Source organism: Coregonus clupeaformis, chromosome 5 (assembly GCF_020615455.1).
Source record: "Coregonus clupeaformis isolate EN_2021a chromosome 5, ASM2061545v1, whole genome shotgun sequence".
Taxonomy (NCBI): domain Eukaryota; kingdom Metazoa; phylum Chordata; class Actinopteri; order Salmoniformes; family Salmonidae; genus Coregonus; species Coregonus clupeaformis.
Window position 1 is genome coordinate 1,967,987 of NC_059196.1, and position 14,797 is coordinate 1,982,783.

Consider the following 14,797-nt stretch of genomic DNA (forward strand, 5'->3'; position numbering starts at 1 on the left):
GCTTCTGATAGGCTAATTGACATCATTTGAGTCAATTGGAGTTGTACCTGTGGATGTATTTCAAGGCCTACCTTCAAACTCAGAGCCTCTTTGCTTGACATCATGGGAAAATCAAAATAAATCAGCCAAGACCTCAGAAAAAAAATTGTAGACCTCCACAAGTCTGGTTCATCCTTGGGAGCAATTTCCAAACGCCTGAAGGTACCACATTCATCTGTACAAACAATAGTACGCAAGTATATACACCATGGGACCACGCAGCCGTCATACCGCTCAGGAAGGAGACGCGTTCAGTCTCCTAGAGATGAACGTACATTGGTGCGAAAAGTGCAAATCAATCCCAGAACAACAGTAAAGGACCTTGTGAAGATGCTGGAGGAAACAGGTACAAAAGTATCTATATCCACAGTAAAACGAGTCCTATATCAACATAACCTGAAAGGCCGCTCAGCAAGGAAGAAGCCACTGCTCCAAAACTGCACATGGGGACAAAGATCGTACTTTTTGGAGAAATGTCCTCTGGTCTGATGAAACAAAAATAGAACTGTTTGGCCATAATGACCATTGTTATGTTTGGAGGAAAAAGGGGGTCGCTTGCAAGCCGAAGAACACCATCCCAACCGTGAAGCATGGGGGTGGCAGCATCATGCTGTGGGGGTGCTTTGCTGCAGGAGGGACTGGTGCACTTCACAAAATAGATGGCATCATGAGGAAAGAAAATTATGTGGATATATTGAAGCAACATCTCAAGACATCAGTCAGGAAGTTAAAGCTTGGTCGCAAATGGGTCTTCGAAATGGACAATGACCCCAAGCATACTTCCAAAGCTGTGGCAAAATGGCTTAAGGACAACAAAGTCTGGAGTGGCCATCACAAAGCCCTGACCTCAATCCTGTAGAAAATGTGTGGGCAGAACTGAAAAAGCGTGTGCGAGCAAGGAGGCCTACAAACCTGACTCAGTTACACCAGCTCTGTCAGGAGGAATGGGCCAAAATTCACCCAACCTATTGTGGGAAGCTTGTGGAAGACTACCCGAAACGTTTGACCCAAGTTAAACAACTTAAAGGCAATGCTACCAAATACTAATTGAGTGTATGTAAACGTCTGACCCACTGGGAATGTGATGAAAGAAAGAAAAGCTGAAATAAATCATTCTCTCTACTATTATTCTGACATTTCACATTCTTTAAATAAAGTGGTGATCCTAACTGACCTAAGACTTTTTTTTACTAGGATTAAATGTCAGGAATTGTGGAAAACAGAGTTTAAATGTATTTGGCTAAGGTGTATGTAAACTTCCGACTTCAACTGTAATTGTTCAGGAGAGGCCTGCTACCTCAAATGATAATTGAATGTTGTGCTTTGAAGGACCAATTACGGACGATAAAGTGATAAATATTTCAAGGTGAGCTCTCAATTTCACAACACCATTTCCCCTTGTTCCCAAAGGTCTATTATTGAAGAAAATAATGGTCCCCTCATAAACATTCCGGACAGGCAGGGGACTAAAATCGAATCCCAGAGCATGTCATCACCTTCTGAGACCCTCTAAAAGTGGCTGGTGACGATGCTGCTGAAGGCTCTTGCTATTCTGGCTGCATAGCGCCTTGGGACAAACATGCAGAGGGAAAACAGCCAAGTAACCAGAAGAGCTGTAACCTACTCACCAAGCGTGAAAATGAGCCGTCCTCCCATTTTGCCAGGATTAATTGAACCCCTTGCAACTACAGAATGAACCTGAGAGGTTGAGTGACAGCTGTAGCAGATAAAAGGGATAGACTGAAAGGTCGGGCTCTGGCTCTGCAGTGCCCTGCCAGTCTGCTACTGTAAAGGCAATGACAATACCGTCCCTCCCTCTCTGGAGTTAGGCATCCTGAGGAAGTGCTCTTAGGGAACCACTTTACTTTACTTCACTTTGGGATTGAGAGGGTTATTACTTTAATGGCACTGAAAACATTGATGACAGTCTTTGGTTTTATAGAGAAATTAAATCTGCCGCACCAAAGGGTGAAATAATTAAGGGTCATTGTGCTGCTGTGCAAACTTAACGCACATACTTGAGACTGTTGCTATTTATGTAATTAGCAGATATTTTGTTGGGCGTTACTGTTAATGTATTCATTTTGTATAATATTCAAGAGTAGTGCACCTTCTTCCTAAAGTAAGCACTGCTTACAGTACATCCAGGGGCCAGTATTAATTTACACACTAGGGAGGATCTGCAGTAGGATCCTGTCTACCGCTCTATTGTACCACTCTACTGTTCTGCCTTGGACTTGGATTTCTATATCTATAGCCTATCTTTTTACAGAAGAGGAGACGAGGAAGGTGTGTGTGTGTGTGTGTGTGTGTGTGTGTGTGTGTGTGTGTGCGTGTGTGCGTGTGTGTGGGGAGAGGGGATTGCTGTAAGGCCACAACCTTCTCCTGTCCTCTGTCTTTGGCAGAACCTGAGCCCTCTCTGAGGAGGACTGGGTGAGAGAGGAGAGCAGGGGAGGGGAGTTGGTTAGAGCCATGGCCTGACTACTTGCCAACCTCCTGAAGGGAGCGTGTTTGGTGTCGCTAATACAAGGCCCTCCCTCCCTGCCTGCCTGCCTACCTGCCTCTCTCTCTCCCTCCCTGCCTGCCTCGCTGCTTGCCTGCCTCTCTCCCTGCCTGCTATCGCTGTGCCCACAGCTAGGGAGGTTTAATAGCAGCCTCTCTCTAATCCGGGTTTTTGAGGAGATTCTGGCATGGTCAGCAGCAGATAAATTGATTCATTTTCACATATTAGTGGTCATAGGGCTGGACCCAACAACATTGACAAGTGTTGATAAAGTGGAGGAAATATCATCAGACAAACCAAGTCGCTTCCACTGTCCTTTGAGTATGAGTATGGGCATCGATATGAATGTGCACGAGGGGCACAAGGGGCATGCATTGGACGTTTAGTATTCACGTTTAGTATCGTTCCTCCAATTCATAGTTCTCCATGATATGATTTTGTATTCTATACAGATGCTTTATTGTGCTGTATATGAGTAACACAGCCCAAGGCATGGTAGGGAAACTAGACTTTAGTCGTTTAGTACATGTTGTTTTTCTTTTACATAGTGGCCATAAATGACAAATGTGCTCGTTCTCTGAATGAGTCTGCCATCAATCAGATCCTCACTGTTCCAATTCTCCACAGTGCATAAGGTGAGATCATCTGTGCCTGTAAGCAATCACCGGCCATCTCAAAACCAAATGGTTTTGAGGTGCCAGGGAAAGAGACTCCTCAGAGATTAGAGCCATTTTCACACATGAAAACAGTGCTGTTACCCTCTGCCTTTCCTATCTGTCACAAGCTAACATGGGAGGTCCGGTGATGATGAAGACAATCAGTTAGAGGGTAAATGGTTGTTGTGGTTAAACCTCTGGCTGAGAAACATTCACAATGACAGCGTAAAGACGAAAGGGAGAGTTAACATGTCACCATGGCAACCACGGCTGGTCTGGTCTCATCAGGGATCCCACTACGGTAAATCATAAACAAGGCAAAGAACGCACAAGAGGCCGTTCACCACAGCCTTAATGAAGAAAGGATACACAGCGTGATCACTCTTTAAACTGTCATGTAGAGCAGAAATATATCTTCATTGGGAGATGGTGTACAAACAGTCTTGCTTCATACACTTAACATTCCTAAAATTTCATCAGGATTATGTCATTACGTTATAAACCATAGACATTTCAAGTGAGGCACTAACGTGATTGAAGTCGTATAATTTACAAGTAATAATTAAAAGCATCTTTAAATGACAGTAGTGGAGATAATTAGAACCTGCTTCCATCCAACTAAATGGTTACTGTAATTATGATTTAATTTAATTGGATGGGTCCGTGTGTAGCTCAGGCTCTGAGCAGAGGCAACCCTCAACTTGGATGATTGTCCAGTGTGTGTGAGAGGACAGCAACGCTGGAGCCTCTCTCCTAACCTCCACAAAAAGCTGTCAGATAGAGGACGAGCTGCCTGGTGCCTACCCTCAGCCGTCCTAAGGATCGATCAAGCCACTACCTCCCTCCCTACCACAGAAACCCAAGCCCACAGCACCTCCAATTACAGATGTAGGATCTTAATTTGAGCCAGTTTGATACAGCAGAAAAAGTTATCCTGCAACAGGATGATCCAATTAAGATCCTACATCTGTCCCTACCACAGAAACCCAAGCCCACAGCACCTCCAATTACCACTGATGGTTGAGATCCTCACATCAGAAGATCGGTCAGATCCACACCACACCGCCTTTCCCTTTCAGGCAGGGGAGAGGAGAAAGAGATGGCTCATATTCTATCTAACGAAATCTTTTCGTTTTGCAAACGCAATAACTTTGCAAAGACTGATGCTGAACTTGGCCCTTTGTGCATTATTAATATCGACCACTTATGAGAGAATAAAGAAGCATTTACTCAGCATGGGCACGCCTGAATTAATAATAGAGCCGGTGCTCAAAGGCGTGATTAATTATCTTTCATTACAAACACAACCAAATTCACTTGAATGACAGGCATCACTTTACCCCTGCATCAGAGATTCAATAGACGTCAGCCTTTGTTATTCCTCACCGATGAATTTTCCACTCACTGAATAAACTCCTACAATATGCAATCTGGTCCATAGGGTCTCTCCTATGAAAGCCGATGACATTAAGTGTGTCCGTATGCCTTACAAGGCTTGTGTGACTGTTCCATACAGAGCCAGGTTCGATCAGCATGAGCAGCTTTGAGAAGGGCAGGATTATCTGTGTGCACATTCTGAAGACAGGGACTTAGGAAATCCTCCAAAAACCTCCAGAGACCATGCCCATCAAAGGTAAAAGTGGTTACCATGGTGATGGTGAGAGGAAGTAACTGTTTGAGACAGACCTGTGTGCAGGATCACACAGTGTTCCGTCCCAGAGTTCTGTGCGATTGGTGTTCATTTTACCCAGGGCCAGAAAGGTCTGGTGTGCTTTGTCCTCTAGACCGCTCCCTGCAGCCACATCAGGTAGAGTCTGAATTCAAATGGAGTGGACCCCATGGGCTAATACCAGCTACACTTCCAGACTGTGTTTGAAGTCGTGGATTTTTTTCTCCATAATTACAGCTTTTGTCGCAAAGCAAAAACAAGCTTACAGATCCCGGTGGATCATAATGGTTTTGCAGAAGAGACATATTTAGAATGTTCTATCAAATAGGGCTACGCCTATTGAGTCTCATTATTTTTCTGTCATCTGAGTTGGCCACTGATATCATCAATGTTTGGAATTAGGCCTATAAACAAAAAGTTCAGGGGTCACCATGGGTGTCAGTCTTCTTCATCCCCTTCCCGAGCAGGCTCTGTTACCTTACTGGTTTGACAGTGGTGTCAGTGGGGGGGAGGAGGAGGGTTGGGGTTGGCTGGGAGAGAGCTGGGGGAGAGGGGGTGTGGTGGTGGGGTTATGGAGCGATAGGGTGTTGATTCACCCCCCCCTCACCGCAGTTCAAGCAGAGTCCCCATTTGTCTCTGTCAGCAGGGAGACTGGAGGGACAGAGAGAGTGGTCAGAGTGGTCAGCTGAGGTGAACAGGACCATAGTGGGAGTACCACCACCAGGTTGTCACTGTTCACCACGTTTTGAATAAGCTTAGGAAAGCCACAAAGATGACTATATTGACTTGATTCAGCATCTTTGTTAATTCACTGAGTGCTGTGTTATCAATGTTGTATTTATGAGTATCAGAATTTGAATGGGAAATAGTATACATCAGTGAGTAGTAACAGTGTATGTTGTTCTCCTGCCATTGGAGGACCTTGAGTCAAGCAACGTGTTTGGGAATTAGCTAGCTGGATTTAAAAAATCATATTTCGGTCATGGTTGAGATCATTTGGGTTAGTATAAGTAATCTCCCTCTTATTGGATTTAGATCAGGGTTATAACAACAGCATGTCATTACACAGCCTCTGTTGTTTGTCTTGTCAATAAGCTGTAATTGTGTTGGTTTTCAGCCACCCTTATTTTTCACATGCGGCATCATTCAGCCGTCCTCTGTGGCAGTGACTGCCTCCGGACAAACACAGCAGATATAATACTGTGGCTGTCATAAAATACAGAGCAGCTCTCATTAATAATGAAAAGGGATGGGTAGCATCCCTTGCGTGTGAAGAAATTGCAGAGAATCGGGCAGAAGTGCAGCTGGTGTGTTTGTCTTGTTTTTCAGAAATTGACATCTTCAAATGTCGCTCCCCAGGGGCGACACTCAGAGGAAGCGCTATTTATAGATAATAGTCTGAATAACTTCTGATTTCTGTTTGGATGGCTTGGCTTTTTCTGTGGGTTTGTCCTGTAAACGTCCCGTAGTGATTATGTTGTCCTGTCCTTGGTGAAACAAACAAATAAATGATTTATCCAATAAATAAATTAATGGAATGTCACGAACTCTGGTGCGGATGTGGTGCGAATCAATAGCAGGACACAGGAGCTCAGTTAATCCAGACTTTACTAGAAAATCCAAAATCATAACACGGGTCAAACAACCCGGAGGCGAAACATACGCCACAGTGCGTAAAGTACTCCCAAACCGAACTGCGCACGAACAATAGTGCGACGGTAAAACAAAGAGAGTCTAGCAAAAGCATTGCACCAAGCGACAGGAAAACAATTACACACAACACAAGACAGAAACCACGAGAACTTATAGGACACATAATCAACACTAAACATGAACAGGTGTACTAAACAGACCAAACCAATCAAACATAGAAAACAAAGAACGGTGGCAGCTAGTACTCCGGAGACGACGACCGCCGAAGCCTGCCCGAACAAGGAGGAGGAGCAGCCTCGGCCGAAACCGTGACATGGAAGTTGGTTGACAATCAGCACTCCACTTCAAATTAGAACAAAGCCAATATCCACTTGGGTCCTGAATAACTGTACATGGGCGCTGTTCTCTAGCCACACCCACATGACCAACTATGTAAATACTCCTCATTTCCTGCGTGTCTGTGAACTAAAATGTATCTCTAAATCATCAGGGCTACAACTCTGAAGAAAACATCCACCCAATGGCAGCTATGTCGTTCTCAACCCCTGCCCACTGAAGCGTCATCATACCACCCTAGTCCTTTAATGAGACCCATTTTTTTTATAATGAGAAGGGCCATTCTAATACTCCCTGCTCTCCCTTCATGTTTCTGTAGGAGCCTGCCCTTACAACGTGACAGTGCACATGGTCTGGATGCCACCAGCTGCACTGTTAGCCCTGCTACGCTCCAGAGCCAAAGTTCCACTCCTCTTCGTCACCAGCCACAGCGCCCATCACTACCGCTCTCCAAGTTTGTCCAATTAAGGGATGTGTGAGGACTAAGAGGCCAGGGTTACTAGCAGACCACACTAGAAAGAAACAGACGAGATCCTTGCTGGCTGCAGACGGGCCGAACACTGTTGATTGTGAGTATCTTCATTGCTCTATGTTGACATGAATCTTAATTTCTCACCAGAGGTAAAGCTGCCATTCTGGCCACACGCATTGGTCATTTTCCAAAGGAGCGAAAGTACAGTACATAGGGAATGCACTGTCTCTAGCCAAAACTGAGCACAACTATGTCCTTTAACACTGAGTTTCCTATAGAAAAATGCAATGGAATTAGTTGTATATCAGGAGGCAGCCATTACGTGGCCAGAGGCTTGCCAACAGGTGTGCAGTTTCTTATCCCTCCATAAACTACCGTATGTGTATCACACACTGAGCAGAAACTGTCAGGCTCGTGCTGCCGTATGTCGATGCTGCCCTGTGTCGTGCTGCCCTGTGTCGTGCTGCCCTGTGTCGTGCTGCCCTGTGTTGTGCTGCCCTGTGTCATGCAGCCCTTTGTCGTGCTGCCCTGTGTCGTGTTGCCCACTGTTTTGTTTCATAGCAGATGAACAAACGCACTGCTGAATTATTTATTTGCATTTTCAGCTAAATTTAAAAGTGATGACACAATCATGTCTATATCAGGGGACATGATAAGTGGGATGATGTAGGTTCAAACAGGGCTACCTCCTCACCCTCCTCCTCTCTGTGCATTATCCCATTTTCACAGGGAGATGCAGGGATGGAGGGATTAGGAAAACGACAGGGGCGAAATGATCTGACAGATCCACTTATTTCAACCATCTGTGAGCCCCCGGCCCTGATACTGTATTATTAGAGCCAGATACCTCCGAGTTGAAGAGGTAGACGTCGGCTTGAGAGGGGAGAGGAGAAGGAGGTCTGGAAGGAAGAAGGAAGGTGTAGGTGAATGTGATGGAAAAGCAGGAGAAATAAACTTTAGAGGTGGAAGGAGGGAGAGAGGAGTGAGCAAGCTGGCGGAGGGAAAACGCCTGTTGTCTCCTGGGTACAGAGGGAAATATTGTGCTTCTCGACTTAAACGCCTTGGGCATTCCTCATTCTCCCCCCGCCTTGCCTGATACAAACAAACAATGCTGAAATAAGTCTGGTCAGCACGCTGTCTACAAAACGTACATAAAATCATTTTACTGCAGTACCCAGGGAGACAACTACTATTCCTGTTACGTGAGATCTTCATTGTTAGAAACAAAGGGTACAACGGGATATCGGATGTATTGTTCCTGGTGGTGCAATCAATGTTTTTTAGTTTTTTGATTGTTGTATTGTTTCCTGTGGTATTACACACACAAAACCTATGTGACTTCCTGTTGAGTGTTGTTTTGCTCTGGATTGGATCATTGTGATTTATAAAGTAATTACCCTGTAACGAAAAAGCACAGAAGTAGTGTTATAATGTCTTTATAACCGTAGATACATTCTGTTCTAGGCAAATAACATATTGTCTGTGTTGTACAATAATGTGCTATAAATTACATTCTCATTTCCCAAATAGTTGGGAGTTCAATTAGTTCAGACCAACCAATCTGGTAGTCTCCCGTCATAGATTTATAGACCGTGATTGACTGCTGTGAGGGCTAGTTTAGCTCTGCCAATCTGTGGGCCCAGTGAAATGAGATGCTGAAAGAATCATTACTGCTCCTGACAGATTCAAATGAAAATAGAGAGAGAGAGAGAGAGAGAGAGAGAGAGAGAGAGAGAGAGAGAGAGAGAGAGAGAGAGAGAGAGAGAGAGAGAGAGAGAGAGAGAGAGAGAGAGCAGTCACACACACACTGAGTCCTAGAGCACCGGGAGACCGGGATTGAGCTGAATTAAACTGAGAGGATGTCCTTTCCAGCTCCGCGGAGGACCACGGAGACACATCCGCCCCCACTGTGTCAGAGCAGATAGAGAGAGAGAGTAGGAGAGAGAGGGGTGCAACTTCCTGGCAGCCCAGCCTGCGACCCTTCAGCAACCCTGCTTATTAATTAACAGCAGAAATACAACAGCTGCCCTGCAGACCCCCGAACCCTACCCCAAAGCATGTGGGGGTAAATCCTGTTAAATAAATAAACATGGTTTAAAAATGGCCAACAAAATAATTGAGTATCGTGACATTACTCGAAGGGTATTACCTCCACAATGACAAGAATACAGATGGCTAGCATAGTAATTCCTCACCACTCACATGTTGGTAGCTGGTTTTTGGGATAGGATGCTGGGTTGCTGCAATGTGCTGGAGATGGATTTTTGAGGTCTACCCCTTTATAATGCTGCTTCTAAGGTCTCAAATATTACAGCATGATATCCCCTCAACACAAATACTGTACATACTTAGATATTTCCTTAGGTTAGCCCACATCCACCCCAGAAGAATTGATATCAGATGCAACAGCATTTCTCATTCTGATGGAGTGTACAGAGTTTCTCCCTTGGGCTGGATAATAAACACCCCAGAGACAGAGGTTTTTGTAGAATAAGAAATTGGAACATAAATTATTGAGTGAGAACTCAGCCCCCAAAAGCGTTCATTGTATTTCTCCATGTGACGGGGAAAAAGTCCATGAACTTTTCCACAACTGCATCTTTACTCCAATGTTGGTAAACAATGAAAATGTTAACAAACACTTTATAGCCTCAAAACATGGTTAAAACTATAATTTTGATCTCATGGATGGTCAGTCCTTGCATCCATAGCTCTGTCTATGAATTTGAGAGTTGTTACATTTCTCCAGGCTGATCCCTCAGTTTTTTACCAAAACAGGCGGAGTGACCGATTTGCTATTGTTTCAATTAAGGACTCTGGCTTTAATAACAGGAAAACATGTAATCAAAGATATGAGAAGTAATGTACTTTAATCATCATATTAATTAAGAGGGTTTTGCCACCTACATTATAGTCAATACATTATGGTTATTTTCTCAAGCATCAATTCAAGTTCAGGAGATGGAGACTAAAGCGACATACAAACAACTGAACTAGACATTTTTATGTGGCGACTGCCATGAAAACACTTTAGATTGCTATTTCTTATGGCAAGAGTGCTACATGGTCTGTCACACATTGCAAATTGATTTGGACGAGAAATGAAACGCATGGATTGGTTGTCACTTTCTTTGGCATTTCCATCAAAAGTGATGTGCTGTTTGTTTATAATGGCCCACCCACTCTCTGACTGCACATAACATCAAGCAAACTTTGTTTCCAGTAGTATGAAGGCTAGATTGTGCACTCATGCCATTTTGTAATATACAGTAAATGCCCCTACAATACATAGGCAGACACATGCATTTCAACATATGCACTTTTTATTATCAATGGCCAAACAACAATTATTACAGGATTATTTAGAACCTGGAGAATTCTTTGCTGCCGCTCAGGTCTTGAGAGAGATCCTATTTATGTGGGGATTACAGTTACAGTTACAGAGACTTCAGAAAGTATTCATACCCCTTGACTTATTCCACATTTTGTTGTGTTACAGCCTGAATTCACAATAACCCCTAAGGACAAAGTGAAAACATGTTTTTAAAATTTGAGAACATTTATTGAAAATTTTTATACAGAAATATCTAATTTACATAAGTATTCACACCCCTGAGTCAATACATGTTAGACTCACCTTTGGCAGCGATCACAGCTATTAGTATTTCTGGGTAAGTCTCTAAGAGCTTTGTACACCTGGATTGTACAATATTTGCACATTATTCTTTAAAAAATGATTGAAGCTCTGTCAAGTTGGTTGTTGATCATTGCTAGACACCCATTTTCAAGTCTTGCCATAGACTTTCAAGTCGATTTATGTCAAAACTGTAACTAGGCCACTAAGGAACATTCAATGTCGTCTTGGTAAGCAACTCCAGTGTACTGTATATTTGGCCTTGTGTTACAGGTTATTGTCCTGCTGAAAGGTGAATTTGTCTCCCAGTGTCTGTTGGATAGCAGACTGAACCAGATTTTCCTCTAGTATGCAAAGTAATTATGCTCAAACTAATGTGTCTGAATATGCATACTCCTCCATATACAACAGTATAAATCAAGATGAACCAAATAAGGAGTGAACATGTTCAGTCTACTTTATGTGCTGCATAGATGTGCCCCAGAACTAGTTGGCTGGCAGTGTGCTACACTACCTGCACACTGTGAGCCCTGGAAGATGAGATAACTAGCCCCCTGCTGAGGCGCTGTGCTGTGAGGCGCTGCCTGTGAGATCTCATGGACTTGCTGCATGAAGCGACTTAATCACACTGCAGCAGATCACAGCCTCACAGCCCACCATCACACCCCAGGGCCAGTCAGAAAGGGGAGGGAGTGGAGACAGTCAGCCACATCTGAAACACAAAACTCCCAGATTTTCTGCATCTCCGTAGGAGCCGACCGGGGGAGATGGAGGCCCAACTTTTCGGCAGCAGTGCAGTGCGCCCCACGGCAATACAGCAGTAACAATCCCCACTAAGGCAATCTCAATTTCAGCTGCTACATTTTCTGGCTCAACATATGTTACAGTTTCTGGGGTTTGAAAACAAGTGATTGGCTCTCAGGCCCCAAGTGATTACTAAACTTCTATTACACAGCAGGGTTGGAAACCAATTACCACATGCCATGCGTTGCTTTTTTTTAACAATTCAAATGTACTGTAACAGTGTACTGTGACTGTAATCTATTGTATTGGTTGGAATACAAAAACAAACTGTGACATTATTAATGAGTCAGGATGAAGAATATGGAATGTAAAGTTCAACTATGGTACATTACATACACATAGCCTTATACACTTACAAGGAATGGAAACCGATTGTTCTGGTTATGAGGCGGAGAGGAACTGCATGCGATCAATTTGAGCCGTGGAGATTTTCCTCATAACTCAGGGATCTGTGTATTGTTGAGCCTGGAGAAACCTTGAATCTCCTCTAGCCCTGAGATGTGTAAAATCAATCTGTGCCCTTCAGTTGGAGCCCTGTGAATTGGAGAAGGAATTACAATCAATGCTTGAGCAGCATTAGACCCTTTTCATTCACAGAGTAAAGGTCTTTACCACAATATGGCAGCCTGTGAGAGAATAGGAGCCATTCCCCTTCCTAATGTGTGCATTCTACTATTGCATTCCCCACCAGACAAGGACGAGCTGGGCAACAGAACATATCCACAGCTTTAAACAGGGCATACTGTCAGTGGCCACATAATGCCCTTAAACATACAGCATTATTACATTATTGTAATTGTATGAACGATTTGCACTGACTTGTCTGCAATGGGTTGAGTACAATCAATACCACAGCACGAATCATTACTCTAGTCTAACAGGTTAGGGACATGGGGTCAACCATATACTCAGAGTAGATGCATTCATTCATCAAGCTTAAAGAGGCAACTGTATTCCGACGGGTCACGCAAGCTTGCCAGTATCATTTGTGGCAATCCCGGAACAGATTATAACCAGGATTTACAGGACATTTACAGTGGAAAATGTTCAGTGAATATATCAAATCAAATCAAATGTATTGGTCACATACACATGGTTAGCAGACGTTATTGCAAGTGTAGCAAAATGCTCGTTAACTCTTATTATAATCACCACCCACCCACTCAGACAGATATGTGCATAGACATAACATATAGATGGCATCTGATGAAGAAAACGGGTGACCGCATAATAATCACAATGATCAAACATTGCCACTGTGTCATTGGTAATATTTCAATGTAACATAGGATTAATATCTCAAACACGGCATACATCAAGTCAGAATCCAAATCGGTGGATTTGTGTGACAAACCATGCAGGGGAGGGGGGAAAAAAGCCTTTGAATTGCCCAATCAGGAGGCCTTAACGGAGGAAAAAGTCCCAGGTCTGCGGATAAAGGATTATGTGATTGAATGCAGCGCTGATGACACCTGATTACAGTCGCCGTGGTAGCATCCATAACCCCCCATAACTTAATTAAAGTGAAATATTCAACCTCCTTCCCCTGGAATTTACGGCTGGACGTTTCCTTTGGCTCCATTTTCTCTGGTAATTCTGCATCCCCTGGGGTCCTCATTAGTGCTACTGGGTTCCCTTGGTGCACCAAGGTTTAGACTCCCGGCTAGACAGACTGCAGCCTCTCAGCTCCCACAGGACAGATATAGCTTCTGTAATGGACAGTGTGAAGGAAGGAACAATTGTCCCGCTGTCTTGATTGTGTGATCTTATCGCAATGCTTTACTTGGCAAGGGTCTAGGAGGGATAGGGGTTGGAAACAAAGGGTTTTATTAGGGAATCATCTCAGATGTTTCAGCGCCACCTGGTCGTGAAGAGGAATGTTGGCATGGTTGCACTGTCTGGCAGTGTCACTGAAGAGGTACAGTATATTATGGAATGGTGTATTCGTCTTTGTTATCTTTAGACTACCAGTTAGTTAAAATATTCAACAATCCCATGGTTTACATTTACGTCATTTAGCAGACGCTCTTATCCAGAGCGACTTACAAATTGGTGCATTACCTCTATTCCTTGTACTGTATGTATCTGACTGTCCTAGTCTCATTTACAGACATTCAAATTAGATAGCTATCTCGAGATTTGATGATGGCTGGCGAGAATAGATTATCCTGACTAGATTATTAGCCTCTGAGGAGGGCATGTGATCAAAGTCAATGGTGAGCTCTCTGCTAAATCATCTTCCAGCCGAGCCAGTGACAGTATACTGTTCCGTAGCATCAGCAGATGCAAAAATGCTGTGTCAACACTGTTCTGCAAGTGTCATTTTTCTGTTCCTACCAGCGCTTTGGAATGTGACTCTGTGTATTGGATCGCACCGCTGATGTACAAGGACAGCAGAGGTAAAAGGGCTGACAAATATATGCCAACCAGTTGGTAATTTGAGAGGGCAAAAACCAGAGGTGGGACAAAGTCATTGTTATGCAAGTCACAAGTAAGTCTCAAGTCTTTGCCCTCGAGTCCCGAGTCAAGTCGAGTCAAAGATGAGGCAAGTCCCAAGTCGAGTCAAAAGTCAAAGCCATCAAGTCTCAAGTCGAGTCCAAAGTCCTACCATTTTAGTTTCGAGTCATTTCAAGTCCTCTTACCACAGAAATAAAATGTATACAAATCATGTATGTCTGTAAGATTTGTATTTATTTAAACCTTTTATACAATAACATTAATCAAATACAGCAAAAAACATAACATTTAATTTTCACAAAAAAAATGCTTGTATTTGAACAGCATATTGCACTAGAACAATGCAGAGAGAGAGAGAGAGAGAGAGAGAGAGAGAGAGAGAGAGAGAGAGAGAGAGAGAGAGAGAGAGAGAGAGAGAGAGAGAGAGAGAGAGAGAGAGAGAGAGAGAGAGAGAGAGAGAGAGAGAGAGAGAGAGAGAGAGAATGGTTTTACGGGGAAGGACAAACACCAAAGCTCTGGAAGTAAAAACAGTGTGGGAACCTGCACTGCAAATGAACAGATCTTACTCCATGTG

General features: G+C 43.6%; 1 protein-coding gene across 3 annotated transcripts in view; it reads left to right on the top strand.

Annotated features, from left to right (window-relative positions):
* The window catches only part of LOC121558353 (galactosylgalactosylxylosylprotein 3-beta-glucuronosyltransferase 1), a 114,255-nt gene that overhangs the window by 64,796 nt on the left and 34,662 nt on the right, over nt 1–14,797 (top strand). For 2 of the 3 annotated variants that reach the window (XM_041871754.2, XM_041871770.2), the window contains exon 2: nt 7,176–7,425. The exons of the other annotated variant lie outside the window; for it this stretch is intronic. The gene's annotated coding sequence lies outside the window, so the exon portion shown is untranslated. The remainder of the gene's footprint in view (nt 1–7,175; nt 7,426–14,797) is intronic. 3 annotated transcript variants of the gene reach the window in all.